This window comes from Rhinopithecus roxellana, chromosome 9 (genome assembly GCF_007565055.1).
Source record: "Rhinopithecus roxellana isolate Shanxi Qingling chromosome 9, ASM756505v1, whole genome shotgun sequence".
Lineage (NCBI taxonomy): Eukaryota > Metazoa > Chordata > Mammalia > Primates > Cercopithecidae > Rhinopithecus > Rhinopithecus roxellana.
In genome coordinates this window covers 113393375-113402902 of record NC_044557.1, presented here as the reverse complement: position 1 = coordinate 113402902, position 9528 = coordinate 113393375, and the positions used below count along the sequence as shown (strand labels likewise).

Genomic DNA, 9528 nt, shown 5'->3' with positions numbered 1-9528 from the left:
TCACGTCTCCATGTCTTCGCCCTGTCTCCTTGGTTTGATTTATGAGTCACATATGTTTCTCTCAGTCTCTGACTTGTCTTTTAATTTTTTTTCACTGTGTAGAAGTGTAAGGTTTTCATGTAATCAGATTTATCATTCTTACATGACTTGGGGAGACTTTCGCACCAAGATTATTAATCTATAATTCCCCTATAACTTTTTCTAATTTTCTTATAGGCTTAAATTTACATTTAGAGCTCTAATCCATCTGAAATTTATTTTCCATATGCTGTAAATGATTTAAATTCAATTATTCTCAATTTTGTAGCCCATTGACCCAATAATATTAATTTTAAGCCATCCTTTCTACCCTGATTTGAAATTGTACCTTTGTCACTCTCTGAATGTCCACAAAATTGTGAGTCTGTTTCAGGGCTATCTACAATACCTCTGTTAGATAACTATTAAAGTTTCTCTTCATTTGTCTTTTTCAGATGTTGATGACTAGTTACTCTTCAGATGAGCTTAAAAATGGACTTGTCCAAAATTGACCATGTGTTGGTAATTATTGAAGCTATGTAATACATTAAAGTATTCTTCTAATTTTTTAATATATTTGAAAAATTCCATGCTAAAAGATTTTTTCTAAGGATTGATTTGTCAAATCCCTTTGCAAATTATTTTAAGATTTTGGTCAGAAATGAAATCTATTAATAGATTGAGTGCTGTTTTCAATCATACCTGGAAGCAGGAGTTCGAGCCTCAGCTGGTAGGGATTGGCGGCTGCTGGCCATCTGAGTTTTTTAAAAATTGCTTGCCGTGAAGCCAGTCTGCAGCCAAAATGTCCAGCAGAAACAACAGGCTGCCCAGCAACCTGCCGCAGTTACAGAATCAGATCAAGCGAGACCCACCGCCCTACATTGAGGAGTTTCTACAGCAGTATAATCACTACACATCCAATGTGGAGATTTTCAGATTGCAACCAAATAAACCCAGCAAAGAACTAGCAGAACTGGTGATGTTTATGGCACAGAACATCCTAGATATGTGCATCTGAATAATAGGAGAGAAAGAAACGTCAGAAGAGCCTTTGCTTTGTTACAGATTAGTCTCTGCTATGCAGGGTATCTAAGTAATTTTCCTCAAGTGGTGAAAGATCTTCTGTCCTGTAATCATACCGTATTGGATCCAGATCTTCAAATGACATTTTGCAAAGCTTTAGTCTTGCTGATAAATAAGAATCTCATCAATCTATCAAGCCTGCCAGAGCTCTTCTTTGAACTTCTATGTTGCCATGATAAGCTTCTGCAAAAGACTTTATACACACATATCGTGACTGATATCAAGAATATAAACACAAAACGCAAGAATAAAGTGGATGTAGTGTTGCATGTTAAGAGATAGCAATGCAACCACAGCCAAGATGTCTTTAGCTGTTATGACTGAACTCTACAGAAGGAACATCTGGAATGATACCAAAACTGTCAATGTTATCACAACTGCATGTTTTTCTAAGGTCACCAAGATATTAGTTGCTGCTATGACATTCTTTCTTGGGAAAGATGAAGATGAAAAACAGGACAGTGACTCCGAATCTGAGGATGACGGACCAACAGCAAGAGACCTGCTAGCGCAATATGCTACAGGGAAGAAAAGTTCCCAAAACAAGAAAACGTTGGAAAAGGCAATAAAAGTGCTCAAGAAACAAAATAAAAAAAACCAGAGGTGTTTAACTTTTTAGCTATTCACTTGATTCATGATCCCCAAGATTTTGCAGAAAAACTACTAAAGCAGCTTGAATGCCATAAGGAGAGGTTGGTAGTGAAGATGATGCTCATGAACCTCATCTCCAGGTTGGTGGGAATTCATGAGCTCTTCCTCTTCAATTTCTGTCACTTTTTGCAAAGGTTTCTGTAGCCCACCAAAGAGAAGTAACAAAGATCCTTCTGTTTGCTGCACAAGCATCTTATCACCTAGTACACCCAGCGATTATTCAGTCATTGCTTATGACTGTGGCCAACAATTTTGTTACTGACAAGAACTCTGGAGAAGCCAAGACAGTAGGAATCAATGCTATAAAAGAGATAACAGCTCAGTGTCCTCTGGCCATGACTGAAGAGCTTCTCCAAGACCTGGCCTGGCTCAGTATAAACCACACAAGAATAAGAATGTAATGATGTCTGGTAGAACTTTGATTCAGCTCTTCCGAACACTGAATCCTCAGATGCTGCAGAAGAAAATCTGGGGTAAGCCTACAGAAGCCTCCGTAGAAGCAAGAGTACAATAATATGGAGAATTAGATGCTAAAGATTACATTCCAGGAGCAGAAGTTCTGGAAGTTGAGAAAGAGGGGAATGCTGAAAATGATGAAGATGGATGGGAAAGTACCAGTCTCAGTGAGGAGGAGGATGCCGATGGCGAATGGGTTGATGTTCAGCACTCTTCTGATGAAGAACAGCAAGAAATTTCCAAGAAGCTGAACAGCATGCCCATGGAGGAGCAGAAAGCCAAAGCAGCAGCCATCAGCACCAGTCAAGTTTTAAGTCAGGAAGACTTCCAGAAAATCCGCATTGCCCAAATGAGAAAAGAACTTGACGCTGGCCCCTGAGAAATCCCAGAAGAGGAAATATATTGAAATCGACAGTGATGAAGAGCCCAGGGGTGAATTACTTTCTCTTCGGGACGTTGAATGCCTTCATAAAAAGCCAAAGTCTAACAAAGAGACAAGAATAGCAACTGCAATGTCTGGAAAGACAGACTGAAAAGAATTTGTGAGGAAGAAAACCAAAATGAATCCATTTTCCAGTTCAGAAAATAAAGAGAAGAAAAAACAGAAGAACTTTATGATGATGCGATATAGCCAGAATGTCTGGTCAAACAATAAGCATTCCTTCCGAGAAAAACAGTTGGCGCTGCGAGATGCACTTTTGAAAAAGAGAAAAAGAATGAAGAAACTTCCCAGAAAGTTTTCCATTCCAAGAAGAATGCTAATTTGTGTCATTACTCTGAAAATTTATTATTCATGCAGAAGTATTGAGTGCCTATTGTCCCTGTGGATACAAAATGAATGAGTTGTAACTGCCCCTTCACTCAAGGCTTGACAGCTTAGTTGTGGGGGTGAACACATACATGTGTATTTACAGTGCAGTGTAAATAGTTCTCTAGTAGAGGTAGGTCCATATTTCTATGCAGTCACTGAGGCCTTATGGACTAACTCTGTGGGGATGAGGGTTATATATTCCTGTAAAACAAAACAAAACAGGACAATTGTTAACAAGAGTAAGAGGTTCTTACTTGTATGTAGGCTTACCTGCTGAAAACAGGCCCCTGCTGTACAGATTTTGGGTACATAATTTAGCTCTTTTAGTCAATTCAAGAGATTTAAATGACCCCCTCTTTTTTTTTCTTTTTGGAATGCCATTTAAAGGCTTTTTGGTTAATACCTCATTTTTTGGAATGTATTTAGTTCATCATTTGAGACGACTTCATACTGGTTTCCTCAACCTTCCTTCACCCTGTATTATTTTCAGCCCACTGTTTACCTTGTCTCAATAAAAGGTTTCTAATGCCAAATAAAAAAATAAAAATATTGAGGGGATTATTGACATATTTATAGAATTGTTTTCCCAGTCAGGACTACGAGATCCCACTTCGTTCTATTTTCCTTTTAGGTGCTCCTTTTAAAAGGTTTTAAACTTTCAAAAAAAAGTTTTTTATTAATCATATGCTATTTTATTTTATTTTATTTTATTTTTTTGAGACAAGGTCTCACGCTATCACCCAGGCTGGAGTGCAGTGGTACAATCACGGCTCACTGCAGCCTTAGCCTCTGGGGCTCAAGTGATTGTCCCACTTCAGCTTTCCCAGTTGGTGGAACTACAGGTGCTTGCCATCATGTCCAGCTATTTTTTTGTATTTTTTTGTAGAGACAGAGTCTTCCTGTGTTGCTCAGGCAAGTCCCAAACTCCTGGTCTTATGGGATCCTCCTGCTTCAGCCTCCCAAACTGCTGAGCCACCTCGCCCAGCTTACTATACTCATTTTACTGAAAATAGTTAGGTTTCCTTTTCTCTGGTCTTACGTAGATGACATTGAAATTACTTTCTTTAAGGAGATGTTGTAATTCCCTATGGAAACATTGGGGCCTGGTGCTTTTAGGAAGATTATCTCTTGTTTCTATAGGATGTTATCTTTATTTCTTATTTTATGTTGTTTGTCCTCGGTTTTTTTCTTGATTATATTACCTAATCATTTATTTTATTGACTCTTAAATTGAATTCCTGCTTCCTAGTTGTATTATTCCTAATTCTTGTTTTTTAACAGCCCCATTGAAATATAATTCACATACTATACAATTCATCCACTTAAAGTTCAATTCAATTTTTTTTTATATATTCAGAGTTATGTAACCATCACAGTCTAACTTTGGAATGCTTTTGTCACACTGCCCCCCACCCCCCAATGAAACCCTGTACTCGCTGCAGTCACCCTCATCCTTTCCTAGCTTCTTATATCTTTGATAGTTATTTCATTCTTTATTAATTTGCGTATTTAAGAATTTTTCCCTGGTCAGATTTGGTTTTTGTACCATTTCTAGTTTGGGATTTTTTTTTTTAAGGTGTTCTCTGGGGCCTAACTTATGATTCTTTTTGGTGACTATTCCATATTTGAAAAGAAGGTGTAGTTTGTGTTCACAAAATCAGGTTTGATGTATCTATTGGAACCACCTTAATGTCATTTAAGTTTTCATATAGTTGATTATTTTCCTCCCTTTACATGTCATGGATTTCAAGAGGTAAATTAATATCTCCTACTCCTGTTTCTTTCTTCTTGTATCTTCATTCCTTATAGTTGATGCACAGATATTCATAACTATCCCTGTTTATCACTATAAAGTGGTCATAATTTTGTCCTCAGTTCAATCTCAATACTAAGATCATGGTTTGGGTTTTTACTACTATTACTGTTGCTTAGTTGTATTTGCCTGATGAAATTTTAATTTTTGTTCAGTTAATTACCTTTATATATTTATATAATCCTCCCTAATCCTTCTTTTCCTTAGTTTCTTTTAATGCCCAGCAAGGAACAGTAATGAAATTAGTATAATTCCTCTTCTTCCACCTTTACCTCTACTACCCATTTTTTAGGTGATCATATCCTTCTTTCTTTTTTTTTTTTTTTTTGATAGGTTCTCACTCTGTCACCCAGGCTGGAGTGCAGTGGCAGGATCCCAGCTCACTGCAACCTCTACCTCCTGGGTTCAAGCGATTCTTGTGCCTCAGCCTGAGTAGCTGGGATTACAGGTATGTACCACCATGCCCAGCTTTTTTGTATTTTTAGTAATAAAGACGGGGTCTCACTATGTTGGCCAGGCTGGTCTTAACTCCCGACCTCACGTGATACACCTACCTTGGCCTCCCCCAGTGTTGGGCTTACAGACATGAGCCACCATGCCCAGCTGATATCCCCACTTAATATTTACTTTTCTCATTTTAGATAGTTGTACTTCTCTTACTTGATTGTGGCAATAGCTACTGGATACAATTTCTTGATTTATTAAGATGATTAATTTTGATAATAAATAAGGTAATATACTTGCCCTACCAATTATTTATTTGTTTAGAGACAGAGTCTTGTTCTGTTGCCCAGGCTGGAGTGCAGTGGCATTCGAGACCAGCCTGGGCAACATGGTGAAACACCAACTCTACAAAAAATACAAAAGGGCGTGGTGGTGCACGTCTGTAGTCCCAGCTACCCGGGAGGCTGAGGTGGGAGGACCACCTGAGCTCAGGGTTTAAGGTGGCAGTGAACTGTGATCGCACCACTGCCTACTGCCCTTCAGCTTGGGTGATGGAGTAAGACTGTCTCAAAAATAAAATAAAATAAAATAAAAATAAAAGAAAATAAAAAGAAAACAGAAACAATGCTGTGCTCTGCAATATGTTTTACAATAATTATATTAAACTTTTGAACATTGATTCCATAATACCACATCCAATTACAAGTAGTTTTGCCTGGTTTGGTCATAATTTTAAAGCAAAAGAGGAGGCACAAACTCAAATGGTTACAGAAGGAAGGGGAGTTAGTGTAGTTGAGTGGAGGAGTGACTGTTGAGAGGCAGTCATCCAAGGACCAGATAAACTTGTGTACAAATAGGTCAGCACTTGGCTGCCAGTGGACAGAAAGAAGTAAGGATGAGAGGAGGGAAGGGGAGAGGAGGAGGGAGAAGTTTCTATTTTCTAGGCTGGGCACAGTGGTGGCTCATGCCTCTAATCCCAGCATTTTGGGAGGTGGACACGGGAGGATCGCTTGAGCCCAGGAATTCAAGCTTAGCTTGGGCAACATCTCTACAAAAACTTTTTTAAAAAGTTAGCTGGGCATGGTAGCAGGTACCTATGGTCCCAGCTACTTGGGAGGCTGAGATGAGAGGACTGGGCCCAAGACGTTGAGGCTGCAGTGAGCCATGATCAGGACCACTGCATTACAGCCTGGGTGACAGAGTGAGACCCTGGCTCAAAAAGCAATTATCATTATTGTATTTTCTTAAACTCACAGGATTCCTAGTATGGCAGTCCAGCACATCCTAACCACTTTGCTCTGTGTTACTTAACAACTGTATTACCTGATCAGTGAACCTTTTTAGGCAGTGGTAAGTTGTGTTGGGCAACAAAAGTTTGATATAGATTTGGACTAACAAATTTACATTTTCAAAGATACTGTAAGAAAGCAAAATGGTGTTTGACAAACTCAAATTATGATGCTTCATTCTGTTAACTGCTGGGCAATCGATTTAGTGAATAGAGCAGAAATACATTTCAATTCTGAAAAGAGAAAAATGTTCTCCTTACAGAGTGACTCAGTGATGTGACCTTTGATAGAATGGTATTTAATAATTTGTCACTAGCAAATTCTACCAAACACTGAAGGAAGAAATTATACCAATTTTGTCCATATTCTTCAATAATACAGGAGAGGAAAATTCATTTTATGAGATCAGCGTTACACTAGACAGTGACATTAAAATATAAAAAAATTGTAGATCAGTATCCTTCATGAACATGGATGCAAACTACTCAACAAAACACTTGCAAAATACAAAACTTAGCTGGGCGTACCCAGATGCCAACTGTGATGTCATTACTTATGTTGTACTACTTTATTGTATATTGTATGACTTTATTGTAGTACAATGTAAGTAATGACTTTACAGTTGGCATTTGTGTTCCCCTCCATCATTGATTTCTCAAATATTTACTCGAGGGTCATAGTGAACAGTGGTTTGGGGCACACAATATCCTGTATTTGGTCCCTGATTTTCTTTTTAATAATGAAGCTCTTCCAGTACAGGAAGACTCCCGTTTATACATTCTTAAAAACACCCCATCATTGCTGCTCAAAACTTAACGATCACCCCCTAGTGGTTTCTTAAAATATATTTCTTAAAATACATCTTTTATTTGTAGAGATGGGGTCTTGGTTTGTTGCCCAGGCTGGTCTCAAGTGATCCTCCCACCTCAGCCTCCCAAAGTGCTGGGATTACAGGCATGAGCCAATGCTCCCCACCATTGCCCTCTAGTGGGAAAGTCCTCGAAGAACTTGTTGCTATTCAGATTACAAAGGAGCATGAGTAGAACATTTGAAAAAACACTGAACATTGAAAAATATTAGCTTTTCCCCTTATGCCAGTTTGCCAAATTCCTTTTAGAGGAAACAGCTTTGTAGTGCCTTCTCTTTGATACACTGAGCCAGCAAGAGACTTATTAACGTTAAGCCTGTAAAGTGGGTGTTTCTTCATTCTAATACAGAGGTAAGAGGTTCCAGTCTAATACCACTATGGAATAAAATGTTGAGACAATCTCAGTTACAAACAGTGTCTTTGGCATCTGAGAACACCTCAAGACTGCAGAATCGCTAAGCATTTGATTAATACTAAATGAGTTGTAATGTTTTGACCTCACGCATAATTACAAAATGAAGCAGGGTCATTTTTCAAGGCTTTTTTGGGGGCAAGAGGAGGTGCGTCAAACCCCCTTTTTAACCACGTTAAGACATACACACAGAGCTTAAACTATCACCATCTGAACAGATACTAAAATACAGGTGCTCTCAAATGCACAAGTAAACTGACTTGATTCTTGACTATGCTGCATATGCCTATCTTTTCCATCTTTTGGGCCGGGGGGAGATGGGTTTGTTCTTCTGGAAGTGCACAATACTATCTACATTTGAATTTATGTGTGGTAAAGATGCTCAAGCAATATTCCCTTAGAAGGGTTTAAATATCACTAAAAATTCTTTAACAGTACTGCATAGCTTTCCTATGTGCAACTTCTTAATTAGCACCTTACTCAAAAAAATAGTCACACATTGAATCAAAGAAGCTGCTTTCCTATCTCTGGCTTGCTGTAGACATTCCTCTAACCAGAATAACTCACATTTAAGGTTTTAAAATTCTCTTCATTTTGAAAGGAAAAGAGTGCATGGATGCATTTTTGAGACGGTGTCCTGTTGTGTCGCCCAGGCTGGAGTGCAGTCACGCAATCCCCGCTCACTGCAACCTCTGCCTCCCGGGTTCAAGCCAATTCTCCTGCCTCATCTTCCGGAGTAGCTGGGATTAGACACGTGCTACCATCCGGCTGATTTTTATATTTTTAGTAGAGACAGGGTTTCACCATGTTGGCCAGGCTGGTCTTGAACTCCTGACCTCAGGTGATTCACCCACCTTGGCCTCCCAAAGTGTTGGGATTACAGGTGTGAGCCACCACGCCAGACTGGACGCTTTTTTTTTTTAAATCCCAAGAGACGGAGGGCTGCACAGAAGCTTACCATCCACCAGTTAATGGTTGCATAAACATGTATTTAGACAGGTTTATAAAATAGTTCTTCTTATTGCCCAGCCACTAAGTAAAGATCAAAAGAGGTTAATAGAATGAAAGTCCTTTTCCTACCACAATCTCTCCTAAAAGGTTAAGAGATGGAGTATGTGCATGTATATTAGTGGCAAGAGAATAGGAAATACAAGCAACTTGACAAGACTAAGTTTATTCTAAGTATAATTTTTATTAATAAAAAGATTAACCATGGCCATGTAAAATGAGTGGCTGGGCTTAGAGTTTGCTACACCAATGAGATTAAAAAATTAATACTTGAGAATGTTAACAATAATTTATAATAGCATTCCTTGATAGAGGCATTTTAATTTTAGCAATTATTTCTCTTAAATATATAAACTAATCCTTAGTGTCATGGAGGAGAATCATCATAGCTACTGATCAATCAAAAAAGAATTTCTGAGAGCTGTTTAGTGGTGTTATCTCAAGACATACAACCAAACTGTAGGAAAATCTCCCAAAAAAGATCTGGAAAACTGTCCAGTCACAACACAGGAAGTATATCACTGTTGGACACTTGTGGCAGGGGAATATCCCACTTGCAAGTCAAGTGTGAAGAATAAATAACACAAATTAAGAATGTACCCAAGATCCCCAAATAAATTAGTAGAAGTGCCATTAAGAATTATCAGACATAGAATGTGTTCAAATACAAATTTG

General features: G+C 38.4%; 1 pseudogene; it reads left to right on the top strand.

Annotated features, from left to right (window-relative positions):
* The first annotated feature begins 820 nt into the window (after positions 1-820).
* On the top strand, positions 821-4100 carry LOC104673970 (annotated as a pseudogene).
* Positions 4101-9528: the final 5428 nt, after the last annotated feature.